At 31.7% G+C, this 24,060-nt stretch overlaps 1 long non-coding RNA gene across 1 annotated transcript; it reads right to left on the minus strand.

Moving 5' to 3' along the window:
- Positions 1-539: 539 nt before the first annotated feature.
- On the minus strand, positions 540-1,443 carry LOC139892583 (uncharacterized). Its single transcript, XR_011774158.1, has 4 exons — positions 1,346-1,443; positions 1,044-1,108; positions 864-958; positions 540-771 (listed from the first exon to the last, which is right to left on the minus strand). It is a non-coding gene; the product is annotated as an uncharacterized lncRNA (long non-coding RNA).
- Positions 1,444-24,060: the final 22,617 nt, after the last annotated feature.

Below are 24,060 nucleotides of genomic sequence, written 5' to 3' on the forward strand. Positions count from 1 at the left end.
TAGCACATAAGCAACTGCAAATAAAATAAGTATATATAATAAGTATGCATACAATGATATGGATCAAAAAAGAAAACACGACAACCGGAAATGATGCCCCTACTACAACCTAAAATACACACATCACCTATCTTTACGATGCTTAACTACGCGGCAAAACAAAATATAAAACACTAAACAATCATACATATAGAAATAGACAGTACGAAACATAAGAACCACTAAAACCGGAGGCAAAGCTTACATAAAACATGATGCGATTTGGAAGATGGGTTTTTTGCTTTCTTGATTTTATTCTACTCATTTTCCTGTCCTTTCCAATTTCTTCAAGACTTTTTATGGATCCACTGCCTATTACCACAACTTGATGTCTTTTCATATTTGTCATAAACTTCTCAACCCATGCATAATATTTCTATTTCATATTTCATTATATTAGAAGTGTTCATATCACTAAATTTTGATCTCCATATCAATTAAGTGGACAAACTGGGTCCAAAAATTTAAGTAGAAAATACCCATAATGAAATGACCAAACCTTTAATATTTGAAATTGTTCCTGCAACCACCTCTTCACATCTATCCCAATACAATGAGACGTTATATTCTGTTACTACCTCCTAGTAAACATACATACGCTCAGTCCTACTTTCATATTGAATTCAGGCTTGGATATTTTGTTTTTATTGAAAATTATAAAATTTGCTTGCAATTTGGACCATTTTCAGTTCCCGCTAAGCATTTGCATGTCCCGCATCATTATCAAGCACACTGTAATAACATAAAATTAATTATTTATGTAGTAGACAATAGAAGTCAAAAATTTAAATGCACAGAACATAAAAAAAATATTTAATTTACACCTGATGCGTTCAAAGGTTGAAGAACACTCGTAATCAGAACTTCCAAGCATGAAGCTCGTGTGCTGTTGCTGCTGAGCTCGTTCATTTTCTGCTATCTGAACAATAATTAAAAAAATAAATTAATTAACTCACTATGTTTGCTAATCCATGTTACATACATATGGAGATCGATGTATATACCTTTGCTCGAACGATGTATATATCTTTGCTCGAAGGAATTTATTGTTGTTATGCAACTCAAGTTCCTGCAAATATATATTTAATCAAATATTATCATTCAAGATTGGGAACTGATCTTTTCATATTTTCAATGTTCAATAAACATAAAGAAATAAATTTACTTATCTTCTTTTGCATGTACCATATTTTAGCAAATAAGAGTTCATTCTAAAATTTGATCAAAATTTAATAAAATACTATAGATATAGTTCATCTAAACCATGCATTCCAGAAGTTATAATTTGAATCTAAATAAGTTATACCTTTTAGTCTCGAGGTTCTTCAGCTCTATTAGGACTTTTGGAGAAAGTTGGCACAAAGCTTACATAAAATAGGTATCAAAAACATGAAGTGTACATGAGCTAACTGAATGGGTTTGTATGATTTTTCATAAAACTATTTAGCAGCGGAAGCATGTACAACAATTTTTAAACCTTTCAAAAACTCCCCACCAAGGATCCAATTGCATGTTGTTAAGAAAACTAAATAATAAATAATGAGTTTAAAGACTACAACCTTTGAAGACTTTGAACTTGAGAAGTTATGGATGCTAAGAATTTAGGAACCAAAGTAGCCTCCCTCTATCGGTAATCCACACGAAAGCAAACTCCAATATCAACCGGATGCTAGTCCTTCACAACCCTTGAAAACAAGTATAAGAAACAACCTTTCTTATTTCTTATTTTAAAACTATATTTTTCTATTAGTAACTCTTCCAAGCTTGAAAGAAAACTTAGAATATATTGTAAGTAACTCTTTTGATAATACTTGCAAATGTGTGTTTTCTAACTCTTATAATAATGTATGTATGTTCTCATACATTTAAAGAAATACACAAACAAGTCATTATGAAAAGCAATGCATAATCATTTCACTTTAATCATGAAAGGCAACAAGTCATCATGAAAGACATTCTTTCATCATTTTACTTTACTTGTATTCTTACATAATGTAATGTAAAGTATATACATGCATGACCTACCAACTAGTTAATAATATACAAACAATTTTACAGAATTATTGTATTTACTTAGTTAATAAGATGGAAACAAGTAAGTAATATACTTGTTACTTACACACATACATGTTTATATATTTGTATGCATTCTCATACAATTGTAGTATTATTATTTCTATTAAATAACAATCTCACAACATGAATAATAAGGTTGTAATATACGAATCATATTCAAATATATAATTGATACTTATTTGCTCATTGTGTGTGACCCTTTAGGTTCAAACGTCATTAGTAGTATAGACATAAGTTGTGTCTTGGGCATTAATAACCAACAATCTCCCACTTGCACAAGATTCAACATATGTCAACACAGACAGTGGTAAACGTCTAGCAACATGCCAATACCCCTAACAATACTTGAAAATGTGTCATTCCGAGCATCCATTGATTCTTAAGTTTAAACTTCAAATCAATATATAGGTAAGGTATCAGTTATCCCTTTGTTACTGGCATCACGTTGAGCATGAGACATGGATAGTAATCAATCTCATATTTAGCTCATACATTATGTTACTCGATCAAGATTGAAAGTGATAAAACAAACACCATTGGATACATCAATATAGTTTGAGCGTGGCCACGCATCTTAATCAATTTAAATCATCGAGGGGCCCATAGATGTCAATCTCTCATCCAGATGAGAGGAAAAAGTCTCGTCTAGACTACACACATCTCTCATGTGTCTCATATTATACTTAACAATAGCTTTTATGATTGTCTGGCTAAAGAACAATGTTTGACTATGTTAAAGTATAACAATCCTCACACTTAAGACCCAATATGTATCTACGGTCTAAGGATATAAAGATATTACCATTTTCAAGAATCACTTATGACATCGATCCATGAAGTGATCTTGAAAGCGGGTCATGTCCAATGTTTATTCTTCAATAAACATAGGTGAATTTGGTTGCAACTCCCTTGCTCTACTTTCATCTTCATGAAAGTCAACTAACTTATTCACATTAGTCTTAACTCACAACTATTCCCATAGTTGTGATTGACTATGGACGTTTTTGAATAACGGGGTTATTCAAGGATTTAAACATACTAATAAAGAACACAATAATTATTAATGAGTATGATTATCTCCAAATACATCATATCATTTAATATAAATGTTGCATAAATGTTCCAAAATATCATAATACTAAATTACAAATCATTCCAATCATTAACATTACGAAGCCCTATGCACCGAGCATGACCCTCGTGTTTTGATTGTGCCAAAGCCTTTGTAAAAGGATCAGCAATGTTTTGATCTGTGTGAACTTTGCGAATACAAACATCTCCGTTTTCCACTATGTGACGTATATAGTGGAATCTCCTAAGGATATGTTTAGTGCTGTGAAGCGATCTAGGTTCTTTTGCTTGAGAAATAGCACCATTGTTGTCACAAAATATTTCTATGGGGTCTTCTATTCTTGGCATCACCCCTAAATCAGCAATGAACTTTTTCATCCACGCAGCCTCTTGTGCTGCCTCTGATGCAGCAATGTATTCAGCTTCTGTAGTAGATTGTGCAACTACTTTCTGCTTAGAACTTTTCTAAGTTATAACTCCTTCATTCAAGATAAAGACATATCCAGATTATGATCGTGAATCATCTCTATCAGTTTGGAAGCTAGCATCTGTGTAGCACTTTACAGTAAGATCTTCTTCCACACCACCGTAAATCAAGAACATATCTTTAGTCCTTCTCAAGTACTTTAGGATGTGCTTGACATCCATCCAGTGGCTTTCACCTGGATTTTGTTGGTATCTACTCGTCATGCTCAAAGCATACGATACGTCTGGTCTTGTGCATAACATGGCATACATAGTGGATCCAATTGTAGAAGCATATGGAGTTCCATTCATTCGTCTAAACTCATCATTTGTGCTAGGACTTTGAGACTTGCTCAATATTGTACCATGTGACATTGGCAAAAATCCACGTTTGGAATCTTGCATCTTGAATCGTTTTAGAATCTTTTCAATATATGCACTTTGGCTCAAGCCGATTAGCCGCTTTGATCTATCTCTATGAATTTTTATTCCTAGAATATAAGCAGCATCGCCAAGGTCTTTCATTTAAAAACACTTCCCAAGCCAAGACTTTACCTTTTGTAAAGTTGGGATGTCATTTCCAATAAGTAGTATATCATCTACATATAAGATTAAAAATACTACTATGCTCCCACTAGCCCTTTTGTAAACACATGGCTCATCTTCATTTTGGATAAAATCAAACTCTTTTATTTTCTCGTCAAAACGAAGATTCCAGCTTCTAGATGCTTGCTTTAATCCGTAAATGGCTCTTTTAAGCTTACACACTTTATTAGGATACTTAGGATTTACAAAACCTTCTGTTTGTTCCATATAGACATCTTCACTTAAGTGTCCATTAAGGAATGCGGTTTTGACATCCATTTGCCATATCTCATAGTCATAATATGGGCTATGGCAATGAGTATTCTAATTGATTTTAGCATGGCTACTGGAGAGAAAGTTTCGTCATAGTCAATACCATGAGTTTGAGTGAAACCTTTCGCCACTAGTCTTGCCTTAAATGTATGTACATTTCCGTCCATATCGGTTTTTTTCTTGAAAATCCATTTGCTCCCAACAGCCTTGCTGTCAGGAGGTAGATCAACTAAGTCCCATACTTCGTTGTCATACATGGACTGCATCTCATCATTCATGGCTTCATGCCATTTCTTAGATTCAGGATCTAATATAGCATCTTTGTAGTTAGTGGGCTCACTTTGATCCACTAAGAAAATGTCGTCATATATTTGGGGACTATGACGAGGTCTACTAGATCTACGAATGTCTTGTGTTACTTCAGGTTCCTGAGCAACCAATTTTTCAGGTTCTTCAATAATTTGTTGATAGCTAGTGCCAACCTCAGATGTGATATTTTGTGGTTCTTGAATTTCTTTAAGTTCTACATTACTCCCACTTGCTTTATTTAATAGAAACTCCTTTTCTAGAAAAGTAGCGTGTCTAAAAACAAACACTTTGTTCTCGATAGGATTGTAGAAATAATATCCCATAGAATCCTTTGGGTATCCCACAAAAATGCATTTGATAGATCTGGGATCAAGTTTGTTGGAAGTTTCTTGTCGAACATGAGCTTCGCAACCCCAAACTTTCAAATAAGATAAATTTGAAACCTTTCCATGCCATAACTCATATGGTGTCTTATTTACCTTTTTGGTTGGTACCATATTTAGTATGCGAGCAGCAGATAATAAGGCATAGGTCCAGAAAGATGGAGGAAGTGAAGTATGATTCATCATAGATCAAACCATATCAAGTAGGGTTCGATTCCTCCTCTCAGAAACACCATTATGTTATGGTGTTCTGGGTGGAGTGCGTTGTGAAATAATTCCACAATTCTTTAGATGATCGTCAAACTCTTGACACAAGTACTCACCTCCTCGATCCGATCAAAGAACCTTTATCGTTTTGCCTAGCTGATTTTGAACCTCATTTTGAAACACTTTGAACGTTTCAAATGCCTCATGTTTATGTTTCAATAAGTAAACATAATCAAATCTACTGAAATCATCAGTAAATGTAATGAAGTATCTTTCACCATTTCTTGACATAGTTCTAAAAGGACCGCATACATCCGAATGTATAAGTCTCAAAAGATCCTTTGCTCTTTCTCCGGAACCGGAGAAAAGTGCCTTTGTCATCTTCCCGCTTAAACAAGATTCACATACATCAAATGATTCAGAGTTAGTTGATTTTAAAATTCCATCAGATTGGAGTTTGGTTATGCGTTTCTTGTTTATGTGACCAAGACGACAATGCCATAGATAAGTTTGATTCAAGTCACACTTGGATCTTTTGGTGTTTATGTTATACATAGAACTATTATTGGATGAATCTTGTATGTCAACTTCATATATGCCATCGTGAGGGCGTGCCTCAAAATAAAAAACATCTTTCTTGAAAACTGAAATATTATAATTAGAAAAAGCATACAAGTAACCAGATTCATACAAACGTGCAGCTGAAATAATGTTCCTAGTTAGACTAGGGACATAATAATAATTATTTAATATTAAATACAGGCCATTTGGTAACAAAAGTTCATAAGTGCCTATTGCTACGACCGCAACATGTGCTCCGTTGCCAACATGCAATATCAAATCGCCTGGTTTTAGCTGCTTAATCTTTCTTAGTCCCTGCACATTATTACAAATGTGAGTTCCACAACCAGTATCAAATACCTATGAATTACTAAAGAAAGCAAATAGTTCTATCATATAGATACCTGAGGTGCTAGCATTGCTAGCCTTTGTCTTCTTCAGCTCTGCAAGGTAAGGCGGGCTGTTTCGCTTCCAATGACCAATTTCTCCACAATGGAAACAAGTGGCATCTTTGACAGGTTTTTCTTTCTTCTTGACAGAATCCTTTGGGATAAACTTTTTACCTTTGTAGTTGCCTTGACTCTTAGGTTTGCTTTTACCTTTGCCTTTGGCTTATGGCTTCTTGATTTTTCCTTCCCGAATCATGAGAACTTCAGAGGTTTTGGATGGAATATTCTTCTCGGCAGTCTTAAGCATTAAATGCAACTCCGAGATAGATTTCTCCAAATTGTTCATATTGTAGTTCAAGACGAACTGGTCATATGACTTTGGTAGTGAGTTGAGGATCAAGTCTATTGCCAACTCAGGACCAATGGAAGATCCAAGCCTCTCAAGTTGATCTATGTAGCTCTTCATTTTTAGAACATAAGAGCTTACAGATGTCCCCTCTGCCATCTTGCATGCGTGTAACGCTCTGACAGTTTCAAAGCGTTGTTGCCTAGCTTGTTGTTGGAACATTTCCTTTAGCTGCTTAAGAATCTCAAAGGCATCATGATGTTCCAGGTCCTTTTGCAAGTCTGGAATCATGGTGGCTAACATGAGGCATGCTACTCTGTGGAGTCATCCGTGTGCTTAGTCCAAACATCTCGGATGCTCTTAGGGGCATTAGCAGGGGGTTCCTCGGGAACGGGTCCATCAAGTATATACGACTTCTTTTCGACTTTGAGAACAATTCTCAAATTACGATACCAGTCTAAGAAGTTCGTATCATTGAGTTTTTCCTTCTCTAAGACAGATCTTAGAGAAAGGTGGTGAACGGGTGCAGTTGCATTGGGTGACATCTACAAAATTAACAAAGTTCTTTTAGTATTTTAATATTTGATCCTTTAATAATTAATTACCCTAACTTTCTTATGAAAAATTAATTTATTAAAGGCTAGAATCCAAGTTACATTTAACCTTGAGTGGTTGGCTGATGCTCTCTCCACTAAGTTTAAATCAATCAAGGTAGGTAGCGATTACTAATTGCAAGTCTAATACAATTTCTATATCTTAATGGGATCCTTAACAACAATTGTCAACTGGTATGTTTAATCCCATCTATGCCTTGGGCCTCTTGTGTTTGGCTGATGCTCTATCCACAAGAAGCACCAATTAAGTTGTCCTTTTTAAAAACTATGATGTTCAGCCCAAGACTGTCATGGGAATCGCGAAACACCATCTCGGTAATCACAAGACGACCGTGGTGGTTGGCTGATGCTCTCTCTACAATGACGTACAAGTGACAAGCGAGTGTCTTAAAAAGGATGGCATAAACTTACATTTTAAAGGGATTTTATGTTTTGTATTATTTCAATTTGACAAAACATTTCGTATAATAATTGTTTCATGCATTCAACAATATATTATACGTATACTTTCGATAAAATCATATTTTATATGTTGGTCTTGAGTTTATAGAATCTCTATTTTAGTCACTCACGGCGTGTCCAATTTTAAACTAATATCCTATATTAATATGTATATATTGAGCGCGCTAACTTAAGACCAATTTTAGTTTCTAATAAAACTCATTTTATTTAAAACTTTATACAAGAGTTTGATCTAAATTTATTAAATTCATAATTTATTAAAAATTCATAATTTTAATGTCAATTTTGAGCTTTATGTAAAAACTCCTTTTTATTAAAACTCATTTTATACTTTTATGAAAAATCATTTTCAAAATTATATATAAATTTACCAAACTCTTATTTGTGTTTGATTTGTTAAAAAAAAGATTTTTTCTAGCATGCAAATATCCTATATTCAATCATACAACATACAAACATAAACACAACAATTAATAGGTGCATAGTCAAGCCTTTTCCTAATCGGTTTTCGTGAGCCAAACGAAGGGACCAGGTCAATCTAAGGACATAACAAATATCCGTGCTCCATTGTGATGTCTTGAAGCTCCCACTTGCCTAGTCAACATTTGGTGTTGCAAATGACTCCAAAATTGCTTAGAATTCCACCTTGAATTTTCTTCATGTCTTGTTACATTTTCATAGATAAAATATACAAGTTCATAGATAAAATATACAAGTCTACACTAGTACTTTTACATCTCAAAAAATAAACAAAACATGAAAATATAAAATTATTACAAACCATTATAAATGAAAGAATAATTTACAACCCAATCGAATTTCAACACAACCAAACATCACAAAATGGTCTAAAGGCTTTCTATGCACATGCAACTTAATATATCAACTAGTATATATATAGCAACTTCTACAACCATACATGCATGTAAAAAGAATGGTTTTAGCAAACAAAATAACTAAGTTGCATTTTAGAAATCTACAACTTTTCCTTTTTAGAAAAAGTTGTTCATTTCTAATAATAAGAACAAGTTCTTATTGTATATAACATAAGTTTCTTAACACATGCAAAAGCGGCTCTTGATACCACTGAATGGGTTTGTATGATTTTTCATAAAACTATTTAGCAGCGGAAGCATGTACAACAATTTTTAAACCTTTCAAAAACTCCCCACCAAGGATCCAATTGCATGTTGTTAAGAAAACTAAATAATACATAGTGAGTTTAAAGACTACAACCTTTGAAGACTTTGAACTTGAGAAGTTATGGATGCTAAGAATTTAGGAACCAAAGTATCCTCCCTCTATCGGTAATTCACATGAAAGCAAACTCCAATATCAACCGGATGCTAGTCCTTCACAACCCTTGAAAACAAGTATAAGAAACAACCTTTCTTATTTCTTATTTTAAAACTATATTGTTCTATTAGTAACTCTTCCAAACTTGAAAGAAAACTTAGAATATATTGTAAGTAACTCTTTTGATAATACTTGCAAATGTGTGTTTTCTAACTCTTATAATAATGTACGTATGTTCTCATACATTTAAAGGAACACACAAATAAGTCATTATGAAAAGCAATGCATAATCATTTCACTTTAATCATGAAAGGCAACAAGTCATCATGAAAGACATTCTTTCATCATTTTACTTTACTTGTATTCTTACATAATGTAATGTAAAGTATATCCATGCATGACCTACCAACTAGTTAATAATATACAAACAATTTTACAGAACTATTGTATTTACTTAGTTAATAAGATGGAAACAAGTAAGTAATATACTTGTTACTTACACACATACATGTTTATATATTTGTATGCATTTTCATACTATTGTAGTATTATTATTTCTATTAAATAACAATCTCACAACATGAATAATAAGGTTGTAATATACGAATCATATTCAAATATATAATTGATATTTATTTGCTCATTGTGTGACCCTTTAGGTTCAAACGTCATTAGTAGTATAGACATAAGTTGTGTCTTGGGCATTAATAACCAACACTAACAACGGGGAGTTATTAAAGTAATTAAGTCACAGCTATGCACCTTCATGTTCAAGTTAAAAAAGGGGACTCACACAATGACCAACGGTGACCACCAATGCTACAAACAACGGGGAGTTTACATGAGCTAACAACGGGGAGTTTATTAAAGTAATTAAGTCACAGCTATGCACCTTCATTTTCAAGTTAAAAAAGAGGACTCACACAATGACCAACGGTGACCACCAATGCTACAAACAGAGGGCTACATGAACTCATTAACAGAGGGCTTCTTATTGCTCGACCAGTTTCCACAAATTCAGCACAACCTCTTTTCTATACCATTCCATATTGGTGCCACACAGAACAAAACCACCCCTTAACCAACTGGGCTGCAGAAAACGACCCTGATTATAACCTTAAACAGTAGAAAACAACACTGATTAAAATGAACTTTTGTAGCCTGAAGAGCCAAACAACAAATGAATCTACAACAATGCTTGCTAGTTGCTAACTAAACTACACTTACTTTATTGTGGTGAATGGATGCTTTCATAAGTGTTATGGTCGCCTGCAGGTTAAAACATACTAAACATAATCAAAGAAAACATAAGAGGAAAATAAGTGTGAGGTAGTAAATAAGATTTAAGAGTATTTTGGGAAAAATAACACATAAATGACTACTCAAGATGCAAGAATATGCATTACACATAAAAACACTTCTCATAAGTAAAAATGACTACCACGTTCATTTTGTTCATTTTAAAGTTGTCTCTTTTTAAGTTAAATACTTGAGTAACTAAGATAAATTGTAAATGAACAAAATGATATTATAATAAGAACTCTATATAATTACAAACACACTTAGAATGGAAAACCATAATTTTATAAATATATAAATTCAAAAATGAAACCTCGTGTTCGGCTAAGGGTTTGCACAACATGAGCTGTCAAATATGCTCGTCTAGACTCCTATGGGTGTGATATCGGCAAAAAATTCACGTTTTTAACCACCGATATTAAGCCCTAAATCCATAAAGTTCCAAACTTTGTCGACAAAATAATCACTTTTTCGATTAATTTTGTAGATTAAGTAATTACAAGGGCGATGCAAAAAGAATAAAGCAAAACGGAGCTAAAACGAATATTCTAGAGCGAAAACGGTGAATGACAAGTTACGACCCAGAAAATCAAGTTACGATCCAGGAAAAACAGCAGAGCAGGGCAGCCATACGGCATTCCATCCGGCCTGCCATACGGCCTGCCACTATGGGAAATGGTCTGCCAGCATCCAGGCACAATAAACGGCTTGCCCTGACATACGACCATGACATACGGCCATGACATACGGCCTGCCAGCCGTATGCCAGGAGAATTTTTCCTATTTAAGGAGCTTTTTGCATTCATTTTTACACACACTCAATTTGTACTTCAAATTTAGATTTTCAAGCTTTTTAGTTAGTTTTTAGTAGTAGCTAGCTTAGCTTTTATTTTCCAGAGGATATCCCGGCGAGTCCCTGCGATCTCGGGCAGATTTCTTCAGCTTTTTCAGGTTTTTCTGTTACTTTTGCTTCTTTATACAATTAGATCTTATGTCAACAAAGAAAACCCCTTTCGTCTAATTTTGACTTGGATTCCGATATACTAATTACTTGTTTGCTCAAAATAATTGAACTTAATGTTCTAATTTTGATTCAAAGGAAAGAAAGTGTGGAGTTCAAATAACTCACTCAGAACGCTTTTTAAAGGATTACGTGGTACGATTAGATCGAACTAGAAAGATTTTAGACCGCGCGTTGCGGCGGAACATTCTAACGTTTTCTATAAAACTAATGTTGAGCGATAAGTGAGAAAAAAAGAGGTCAAGAGGACTTGAACTCGGGTCTTTTCCCATTACTAACTCATGAACTTATCACTTGCTTTAGGCCTTCACTTGATATAATAAGTTGAGTTTATTATTATATATATGTTTTCCTTAAAAAAAATAAGCTCCGTTTCGAATATAATTAGTTGTGTTTTGTTCGTAAAATTATTTCGAGTTGAACGGTGATGACGAAGAAATCTAAATCGCAGCGAGAAAAAAGATAAATCCAATAAAAAATTTGGGTGAGTTTTATATAATGGGTATTATATTAAATTTCAAAGTACAATCTAACCCCTTAAATTACAATTTATACCTAACTTTTATCCTTAAACGCTTACAAATTTTACCCCCCAAGTAAGTCTCATGTTACACTAATTTTCCCTAGCAAATACTACAACCATCACTATGTAATACGACCAAATATTTAGTGACATTTAGTTGATATGAAAATAAGCCCTTCTGGAATAAATACTCAGCCGCTTGTGAACCTTCGGGTACTATTTTATTCAATGTTTGTTCAATTACTCTTTTACCCGCAAAGGCAATGTAGGCATTGGGTTCGGCAATAATAATATCCCCCAACATACCAAAACTAGCTGTCACCCCACCAATAGTAGGAGATGTAAGGATTGGTACATAGAATAACTTTTTATTTGATTGATAATCATATAAAGCAGAAGAGATTTTAGCCATTTGCATCAAGCTCAAACTTCCTTCTTGCATGCGTGCTCCTCCGGAAGCACGCACTATAATAAGAGGTAGAAATTCTTTAGTAGCGTATTCAGTCAAACGGGTAATTTTTTCACCGACTACGGATCCCATACTACTCCCCATAAACTGAAAATCCATAACCCTGATTGCTACGGGAATACCGTTTAATTGCCCTATGCCTGTTTGAAAAGCCTCGGTTAATCCTGTCTTTCTTTGATAAGAATTGATACGATTATTAATTAAACATGTATTTTTATCATTTATGTTTGATAATGCATTACGATATTACCATTTTAGCTTAATTAGTCTGTATGTTGCCATGATAGAAGTTCGGGTTAGCGTAGTTATGTTAAATTAGTATGGTTACTATCGTCATACTGAACTTGTAATCCCGATAGATTTGTACGCTAGCATCTTAAGGATTGACCAACCTAGTTTGTGATCAGTACTTGTGACGTCCTCCAGATAGGGCCTGGAAGAATAACGTCACTAAATATATCAAATCACAGTTGTACAAACGAGAACGACTCTATATGAGACGTTTTATTGAGTTTTGCAGCGGAAGATAAATAGATTACATTGTATTTAATGAACTATGCATTAAATGTCTTTAATTGGTATGATATTTAATGAAGACTCCAAGCATGGCAAGCAATCATCATCAAAACAGCAGATATACAGCGGAAGCAATATTTAAGTACCTGAGAATAAACATGCTTAAAAATTCAACACTAGGTTGAGTGAGTTCATAGGTTTGTCATAATAATGATTTCAGTAATAGTGTTAGACCACAAGACTTTTGTTCATAAGCTTGGCCTCGCAGGGACCAATTAGTAGATCTCGCAGATCCAAAAGTTGTTCATAAAGTTGGTCTCGCAGGGACCAAAAAGTAGATCACGCAGATCCAAAAGTCATTGATAAGCTTGGTCTCACAAGGACCAATTAGTAGATCACGCAGATCCAAAAGTTGTTCATAAGCTTGGTCTCACAAGGACCAATTAGTAGATCACGCAGATCCAAAAGTTGTTCATAAGCTTGGTCTCACATGGACCAATTAGTAGATCACGCAGATCCAAAAGTTATTCATAAGCTTGGTCTCGCAGGGACCAATTAGTAGATCACGTAGATCCAAAAGTTGTTCATAGTTTACCCCAAAGACAAGTTGTGTTTATACTTGTCGGTTAGGGATTTAGTCGGACATAGCCGGGTATAGCATAGTTTAAAGTTGGTATTTGTGTCTAGCGTGTAAAACAGTTATAAAAGTTGTGCATGTATTCTCAGTCCAAAAATGTAAAGAGTATAAGGGAATCAAATAAACTCACGAAAAATCAGTTTTAGTATTTGTATTCATTTCATAAAAACAGTTATAAAAGTAGCGCATGTATTCTCAGCCCAAAAATGTAAAGAGTAAAAGGGAGCATATGAAAACTCACGATACGATATGATAGTTTGTAGTAATTATGCATAGAATGGCACTGAACAAATGCAGAGTTGTGTTGACGTCGGATTCACGAACCTATATCAAGTATATATATTAACACATATACTCGTAATCGAATAAGTTTATATATATATTTTAGTTGTTATATATTTCTATATATATACTTTTATATATATTCTATATATAATTATTTATTTGATAAAATAATATTATAATAACTTTAATAAAAATGATAATTTTACTAAAATGATGTTTTCAATATAAATGTTAAAATGATAGTTTTGCTAATAATAATTCTTTTAATAATAATAACTTTATTAATAATGTTAATACAAAAATTTGATAATAATAATAATAGTAATAGCTATATTAATAATGATAATAGTAATGATATTAATAGTAATACTTATAATAAAAGTGATTAATACCGGTAATGAAATGATAATTTTAATAGAAATATTACTTTTATTAATAATAGTAGTTTTCGATAAAAATGGTAAGTTTAATAATAATAATAATGAAAATAATAATTTTGTTAATAATTATTAATAATTAATAATAATAACAATCTTATTACTAATGATAGTTTTTATATTAATACTACTTAAGGATAATACTAGTAATGATAATATCATAAGTTATTTTGATGAAAATAATAATCTTATTGTTAATAATAACTAACATAATAACAATAATTAATAATGATAATAATAATAATAATAATAATAATAATAATAATAATGATGATGATAATGATGATGATGATGATGATGATGATGATGATGATGATGATATTAAGAAAAACTACATTATAAGCTTTCCCTAAAAAGAAGATGCCATGGCCAGGACTCGAACCTACGACCTCTCGCTCACCCGAACACCCCTTAAACCATTCTTCCATTTATGTTTTCCTGATTAAATACCCATTCTATATGTATATATCTAATATCTCTTTCTGTTTCTTATCTTTTTTCCTCTTCATCATAATAGTCGACCGAAGCAATCCTATTATCTAATCTAAATTATGATTTACAACTTGCACATGGAACAGGAACGATTTGGTAGTGTTTGTTATTGATTAATAACAAAAAAATCAAAAATCAAAAATCAAAAAAATAAAAAAAAACGGCAGCTGCCTGCTGTCGCTACTTTTTTTTAAAAAAAATTATTGATTTCAATTTATCAATCGTTTTAGATTATGATTCCTTCACGAAATATTTTCCAAATCATTCCTAGAAACTTTATCAATCGTCAATTTGACTGAAAACATAAAAAAAAATAGCGAATTTCGTGATGAACACAGAGTTGACTTTTTTTGAAATAAAGTTTGACTTCGAAATTAGAACTCGATACTAAAAATTGGACGTTGAAACTTTCCAGTTAGTTTGAGTAGAAGATTTCTAACATGATTGCATTGTTACATTTTGAAAATTGATTAAATTCGAGTTTTGACTATAAAGTTCAAGAACAGAGAAAAAAAATAAATTTCTATTTTAAACTTTGAATTTCAGTAGTGGATATGTCGTATGTATCAATCAACTGAAATTGTTATATAGAATTATGGGTGTCGACACTTAGTCAAGAACAGGAGGAATAAAAAAAAATCACGATGGAATATTGAATATTGGAGCAGGTATATATAAAAATAAAAAAGATTTAATAATGCAGAAAGAAAAAAAATAATAAAAATTGGGAGCAGATAGTAAAAAGGCGGATCACGATTTTAATATAAAAAAATATATAAAAGCAGATTTAAAAAATATATAAGATTGGTGTATTGTTTTTGACTTTTTAATTTTATATTTAATTGATATTATTATTAAATATATTAATAATAATAATACTAATAATAATAATTATGTTACTAATATGTATCATTAATAATAATGATAATAATAATTATATTAATGAAATTTAATAAATTGTTTTATATTGGTAATAATAATAATGATATTTCATTATATTAATATTAAGTATTTATAAAAATCTTAATGATTTTAGTAAAAGTGATAATACTATTAATGTTATTAATAATTATCAATAATAATAACATTAATAATATTTGTAGTAATAATACTTGTAAAAATGATATTAATAATAATATTAATATAACGAATTAATATTAATGAATAATGGTTCATAAATCGTCAAAATTAGTCGAGGTCAGGTTTAAATTTAGTCGGAAATTTCCGGGTTGTCATAGTACCTACCAGTTAAAAGAAATTTCGTCCCGAAATTTTAGTTGTTGCCATCAGTCGGCGTTGTTCGTACATAGACGAGGATATTTACGTTTTATTTGGTCTTCACGTTCCCAGGTATACTAGGGGCCATGCGTGAATTCCAACGGATCTGTTTTAAGCGTTTAAATCATACGAACCATAAATTCTACAGGTTCTTCGATGAAGTGCATTTTATTATTAATGCGGAGATCATTCAAAATGATGACGTTATACAAGTCATTTCAGTAAATTGGATACATGAAATGTGTTATGAATAATATTGAGCTCATTTAAACCTTGAGCGTTTATGCCACAATATTAGGGTAGACAAAATAGAGAGGAGTTCATGAAAATCACGGTCATGAAATTTGATAGAGATCGTCATTGTTTATAACAAGAATGATGAATATAAGTTGAAAAATAAAGTTTTATCACCTTTGAATAGTATGGATAAAACGATTCGATTATAGGAAACGTATAAACGAAGCTATCGTAAAATAGTGAATGAGAATTAAATGTTTGCCTTAACTTTTGACGTAGTCACGGGTGATTTCCAGAATTCAAGGGATTTAAAGAAATCTTCAAAATCTTTATAAGATTTGATTCTCCGGTAATTAAGGAATTTTGAGATTTCTTTGATTAAATGCGGTGAATTACCTCGATTGCTGTGTTTGGAATTTCGCTATAAATTAGCTTCTTTCGTTTCATTATCTTTACCACTTCTATACTTTCTTCCTCAATTCATACTTCCAAAAGATTTGTTAATATGCTCAATCCGTTTTCCAGTTCCAAATCTGAGTTTACACCATTCTTTATCATCAAACTTTTGGCCCTTAAGACCTTCTACAATGTTTCCTCTGCATTTAATGCAACCATATTTGAATCGTTGGTTATCAATCCGAGATGGTTTCAAGAAATTTTATTTTTAGATGATTAAACGCTAATTGTAATCGTCAACGGATCTAATGGTTGACGAATAGGCGTCGTTGATTTCAAAAGTAATGAATGATAATTTCGGTGGTTTGATGTGATAATTCATCATAGAATACGAATGAATATAATTCATGAATGTAGTGATCTTTAGGAAGATAACACCTGCTAAACCTTTTCTTGGATTCTGATATGTTAAAATCAGAATATGTAATTGAAAATGGTTGTTCTTTAGTGAACGTATACATATATCATGTGAATGTAAGTAGTATAGTTAATAACTGCTGAATCAGAATAGAAGAATGTACAATGTAACATATTAATGTGAAATCTAAATATTTCTTGGGTATTACCTACCCGTTAAAATATTTTCACAATTAACAGTTTGTACAAAAGAATATTACAATCTTTATGAAGATATACGTTCTATATGTATTCTTCAGATATAATATAAATTTAATGAGTTAATATAATATTAAACTTATTTGATTTGTGATTGAAACGAGAATAAATAATCTTCAAAACTTTAGAGATTTCATAATTGTCACGGATTAAATGAAATTATGAATCAATACTTCATCGTTCATTGTTATTGATATACCTCGGTATATGATGTTGGTGCTCGTGGAACTCTTGTGAAATTCACAAGGCACGAATAATGTTTTCTAGAAAGTTTCGAGTACATCGAAAACAGAAGTGTAAAATCAAACATGTATTTGAATAATACACTTGGTTTATTATGAAATGGAGTTTATTGTGCTGAAGCAGTGATTAATGATTGTTAAGTCATTAACAAAGGATGTACATCATAGCATATTAGTGATATGAATTAACCAAGTAGTACATACTAGTTAAGATTCACACGTAATAGCTTTGTACAAAAAGATTTATTATTGTTCCAAACCATATATATATAAAGTATACATATATAATTCTTCAGGAAGAATGAGTCAATACATCTTAACTCATTATTACTAATATTCCTTGGTATCTATGGGGCGTATGATGTTAATGTTCGAGGTACTGAGTGTGATTTTGAGGTGTGAGATGCGGATGTTGTTGTTGGTAAAGCTGGTGCTGTTGGTGGTGATGCTGATGGTACTGGTGGTATTGGTGGTGATGCTGGTTATGCTACTGGTGCTGCTGATGCTTGTAGAATTCACACCATATTCTCCAGAGCCACCACTCGAGCGCGAAGCTCGTTGACTTCTTCTCTTACTCCGGGATGATTGGCGGTTCGGACGAGTGGATAAATAAGATCTGAGATTCTAGATATCATATATTCGTGACGGGATATCCTGAAAATGAGGGTGAAAATAGTGTTCCGGATTGGTTCGCCGGTAAGTGCTTCAGGTTCTTCGCCAATAAGGCAATTTGGTGGGTGAAAAGGATCATCTTCTTCACTTCTCCATTGATTAAGTAGACTACGAACCCACCCCCAATTCATCCAGAAAAGGTGATGACTAATTGGTTGGTTCATTCCGGTTACACTGCCATTGGAGCTCGAGGAATCAGTTTAGAAGTCCATATTATGTGATCGGATAAGGGTTTCGATATGAGATGAGTTGTTGAATACTGAATGATATATTTGTCTCCTTGAATATGTATATATAGCAAAAGATTTTCGTAATTTACGGAGAAAATTTAGGAAAAGTGTTAGACAAAGTTTATTGGGATAGATATGATAAGATATGATTTGTCTATACTCCAATAATGGCAGTATGACGTGTCGAGATCAAAAAATGATAAGTATGTAATCTAATAATCTTTCGATTAAAGACTTTCAATTCGCATACTGTGATAACCCAATGACATTTTTCAGTTCGCAAACCGATGCATAAAGGCATAAGGCATATAGGTACGTGATATATAACAGGGAGTTATATACGTTTGAGTATGAATAGTAACAATTATAGGAGTTTCAAAAATCATGGATAATGTTTCATGTAATACATATGTAATACACAAAACCATGATAAATGACATAGGAATGTCAAGAATTTTTGAAATCTTGGTGTCGCGTTTAAATGCAGTGGCGTAATTGGATAGTACTTAGGAAAGTGAGCAGAATTCTTAGATTAGCTCGGTATTCTATGATAGGTAAAGTTTCTAAAGTATAGTGTAGCATTTGACAATTAAAGGCAACAATTAAAGGCACTATAGTCAAGGAACGATGTAGTCCTACATTGCTAAGGTACCTAATTATATAAGACACACATAAAATGCAATCCTGGTTCTCTACAACAACACTGCTCTGATACCAATCTGTGACATCCTCCAGATAGGGCCTGGAAGAATAACGTCACTAAATATATCAAATCACAGTTGTACAAACGAGAACGAATCTATATGAGACGTTTTATTGAGTTTTGCAGCAGAAGATAAATAGATTACATTGTATTTAATGAACAATGCATTAAATGTCTTTAATTGGTATGATATGTAATGAAGACTCCAAGCATGGAAAGCAATCATCATCAAAACAGCAGATATACAGCAGAAGCAATATTTAAGTATCTGAGAATAAACATGCTTAAAAAGTCAACACTAGGTTGAGTGAGTTCATAGGTTTGTCATAATAATGATTTCAGTAATAGTGTTAGACCACAAGACTTTTGTTCATAAGCTTGGCCTCGCAGGGACCAATTAGTAGATCTCGCAGATCCAAAAGTTGTTCATAAAGTTGGTCTCGCAGGGACCAAAAAGTAGATCACGCAGATCCAAAAGTTATTCATAAGCTTGGTCTCACAAGGACCAATTAGTAGATCACGCAGATTCAAAAGTTGTTCATAAGCTTGGTCTCACAAGGACCAATTAGTAGATCACGCAGATCCAAAAGTTGTTCATAAGCTTGGTCTCACATGGACCAGTTAGTAGATCACGCAGATCCAAAAGTTATTCATAAGCTTGGTCTCGCAGGGACCAATTAGTAGATCACGTAGATCCAAAAGTTGTTCATAGTTTGCCCCAAAGACAAGTTGTGTTTATACTTGTCAGTTAGGGATTTAGTCGGACATAGCCGGGTATAGCATAATTTAAAGTTGGTACTTGTGTCTAGCGTGTAAAACAGTTATAAAAGTTGTGCATGTATTCTCAGCCCAAAAATGTAAAGAGTAAAAGGGAATCAAATAAACTCACGAAAAATCAGTTTTAGTATTTGTATTCATTTCATAAAAACAGTTATAAAAGTAACGCATGTATTCTCAGCCCAAAAATGTAAAGAGTAAAAGGGAGCATATGAAAACTCACGATACGATATGATAGTTTGTAGTAATTGTGCATAGGATGGCACTGAACAAATGCAGAGTTGTGTTGACCTCGGATTCACGAACATATATCAAGTATATATATTAACACATATACTCGTAATCGAATAACTTTATATATATATTTTAGTTGTTATATATTTCTATATATATACTTTTATATATATTCTATATATAAGTATTTATTTGATAAAATGATATTATAATAACTTTAATAAAAATGATAATTGTACTAAAATGATGTTTTCAATATAAATGTTAAAATGATAGTTTTGCTAATAATAATTCTTTTAATAATAATAACTTTATTAATAATGTTAATACAAAAATTTGATAATAATAATAATAGTAATAGCTATATTAATAATGATAACAGTAATGATATTAATAGTAATACTTATAATAAAAGTGATTAATACCAGTAATGAAATGATAATTTTAATAGAAATATTACTTTTATTAATAATAGTAGTTTTTGATAAAAATGGTAAGTTTAATAATAATAATAATAATGAAAATAATAATTTTGTTAATAATTATTAATAATTAATAATAATAACAATCGTATTACTAATGATAGTTTTTATATTAATACTACTTAAGGATAATACTAGTAATGATAATATCATAAGTTATTTTGATGAAAATAATAATCTTATTGTTAATAATAACTAACATAATAACAATAATTAATAATAATAATGATGATGATGATGATGATGATGATGATGATGATATTAAGAAAAACTACCTTATAAGCTTTCCCTAAAAAAAAAGATGTCATGGCGAGGACTCGAACCTACGACCTCTCGCTCACCCAAACACCCCTTAAACCATTCTTCCATTTATGTTTTCCTGATTAAATACCCATTCTATATGTATATATCTAATATCTCTTTCTGTTTCTTATCTTTTTTCCTCTTCATCATAACAGTCGACCGAAGCAATCCTATTATCTAATCTAAATTATGATTTACAACTTGCACATGGAACCGGAACGATTTGGTAGTGTTTGTTATTAATTAATAACAAAAAAAATCAAAAATCAAAAATTAAAAAAAAAAAAAAAAAACGGCAGCTGCCTGCTGTCGCTACTTTTTTAAAAATAAAATTCTTGATTTCAATTTATCAATCGTTTTAGATTATGATTCCTTCACGAAATATTTTCCAAATCATTCCTAGAAACTTTATCAAGCGTCAATTTGACTGAAAACATCAAAACAATAGCGAATTTCGTGATGAACACGGAGTTGACTTTTTTTGATATAAAGTTTGACTTCAAAATTAGAACTCGATACTAAAAATTGGACTTTGAAACTTTCCAGTTAGTTTGAGTAGAAGATTTCTAACATGATTGCATTGTTACATTTTGAAAATTGATTAAATTCGAGTTTTGACTATAAAGTTCAAGAACAGAGAAAAAAAATAAATTTCTATTTTAAACTTTGAATTTCAGTAGTGGATATGTCGTATGTATCAATCAACTGGAATTGTTATATAGAATTATGGGTGTCGACACTTAGTCAAGAACAGGAGGAATAAAAAAAATCACGATGGAATACTGAATATTGGAGCAGGTATATATAAAAATAAAACAGATTTAATAATGCTGAAAGAAAAAAAATAATAAAAATTGGGAGCAGATAGTAAAAAGGTGGATCACGATTTTAATATAAAAAAATATATAAAAGCAAATTTAAAAAATATATAAGATTGGTGTATTGTTTTTGACTTTTTAATTTTATATTTAATTGATATTATTAATAAATATATTAATAATAATAATACTAATAATAATAATTATGTTACTAATATGTATCATTAATAATAATGATAATAATAATTATATTAATGAAATATTAATAAATTGTTTTATAATGGTAATAATAATAATAATATTTCATTATATTAATATTAAGTATTTATAAAAATCTTAATGATTTTAGTAAAAGTGAAAATACTATTAATATTATTAATAATTATCAATAATAATAACATTAATAATATTTGTAGTAATAATAGTTGTAAAAATGATATTAATAATAATATTAATATAACGAATTAATATTAATGAATAATGGTTCGTGAATCGTCAAAATTAGTCGAGGTCAGGTTTAAATTTAGTCAGAAATTTCCGGGTTGTCATAGTACTTGTCCACCTATATGAACTTGGCTACTTCATCAGATTAAGACCCCTGGTTATACTGTATCTAAAGATTCTATGAACTCGGTATGGTCGGAGTTCTCGAGAGGCATCTAATGCGCTTTTAGGACACGGAACTTAGGAATTGAGACATAAATGACCTAGTATGCCTATTGACTGTTCCAAAGAGACCTCTTAGGAGCCGACGGGATGTTAAGATCTAGTTAGTGCCTTGAGTATGTGACCTAAACCTATTGCATGTTCTTGTTTGATTATTGCCCTAGGATTAAGTTATATCAATTGTTTAGGTATCTATTAGGTTGCTACCTGCTTTACTTTCAGTATGTCAATTGTAATGCTGTATAATGTTTAGATTGATATGATCTCATTAGTATGATGAAATGGTTGTTAGTTTTCACTAAGGTTTTGTCAACTTAACCCGACGGACTCCTTTCGTTTGTGATCAGTGTTCACTCAACACAGCATGTTGTTATTCAGTTACCAAAACTGATAACGAGGGTTTGGATTAGAACTCGACTCACTAATAAACCTAGTGCTTTACTGAGGATAATCTCCAAGGTATAGTTACATTTTCAATTATACAACCAAGTGACATACTTTTCACTACTCAACGAGAACTCCGAGAGTCTAGAGATAAGTAGGTTTGTGTAATTGGCTCATCTAACCAGATCTACACTATTTTATGCATAGTTTTAACATAAACATAATTACCTTTCCCTAGCCCAAACTGATATCTTGGTCAACATTTCCCTGATCTGCATACTCCGGATATCTCTCTATCATCTTTACTTTTCCGCAATTAGGACTATTAGCTTAAAACCAACTATTATCCTTTATCCAGGTAATTTAACCAAAGACAATTATCCACTTGATATTAAATTCGTTAAACCATTCAAAAGTACGACCCTAGGTTAACTTACACCTTCTACATAAGAAAGTTAAAAGTAAATTTAGGCATCGCAAAATATAAATAATAAACAATGTTCTCCCTCTGAATAGCTGATTCAGACGCCTTACGGCCTAACGACACCGCATAAATAAAACCATGTGTTTCAGTCATATCAGGGTGCCTTGAATTCCAGCTTTAAACATCAAGTAAAACTCCGGCAAACATATATTGCAGCTTTGAACTTCAATAAAAAAATGATTTAATAAATATAACAGACTACATAGATATACATGACTGTAAAGTAACCTTGAAAGAAAGAAAAAAACAATAATAAAATGTATTACCTTGTCGAAAGTAACACACGAACAACAAATAAGCAATCCTACAAAAAAAATGGAGTAAAACCTTGAAATTAGATGAACAAACAATCTTAAAATCGGCAGATATATGTGAATATTTGAAAATCAAATCTGCAAACGACGAAAACCTTCAACTAGCAGAAAAACATAAAGCCAATCTGGAATAACATCAACAAACAACGCAGTGAAAAAACCGAAATAAGAGGGAACGAAGATTAACCTGGATACATTGAACCCTAAATTGGCTCGGTTTAAATTAGAAAAACGCATATGTCGCAATATTTCATTACTCATTTATTTAATTATAGTCATAAGTTCTACACATAATTTCAAATTAATAACTTCAAATGAGCAGTTTTACACATAATTTCATATAAAAAATTCAAATTGTAACACAATAATGAATGAAAAATGATGCATTTATTGTATCACTTACTTCAAAT

The sequence above is a fragment of the Rutidosis leptorrhynchoides genome, chromosome 2 (genome assembly GCF_046630445.1).
Source record: "Rutidosis leptorrhynchoides isolate AG116_Rl617_1_P2 chromosome 2, CSIRO_AGI_Rlap_v1, whole genome shotgun sequence".
NCBI lineage: Eukaryota > Viridiplantae > Streptophyta > Magnoliopsida > Asterales > Asteraceae > Rutidosis > Rutidosis leptorrhynchoides.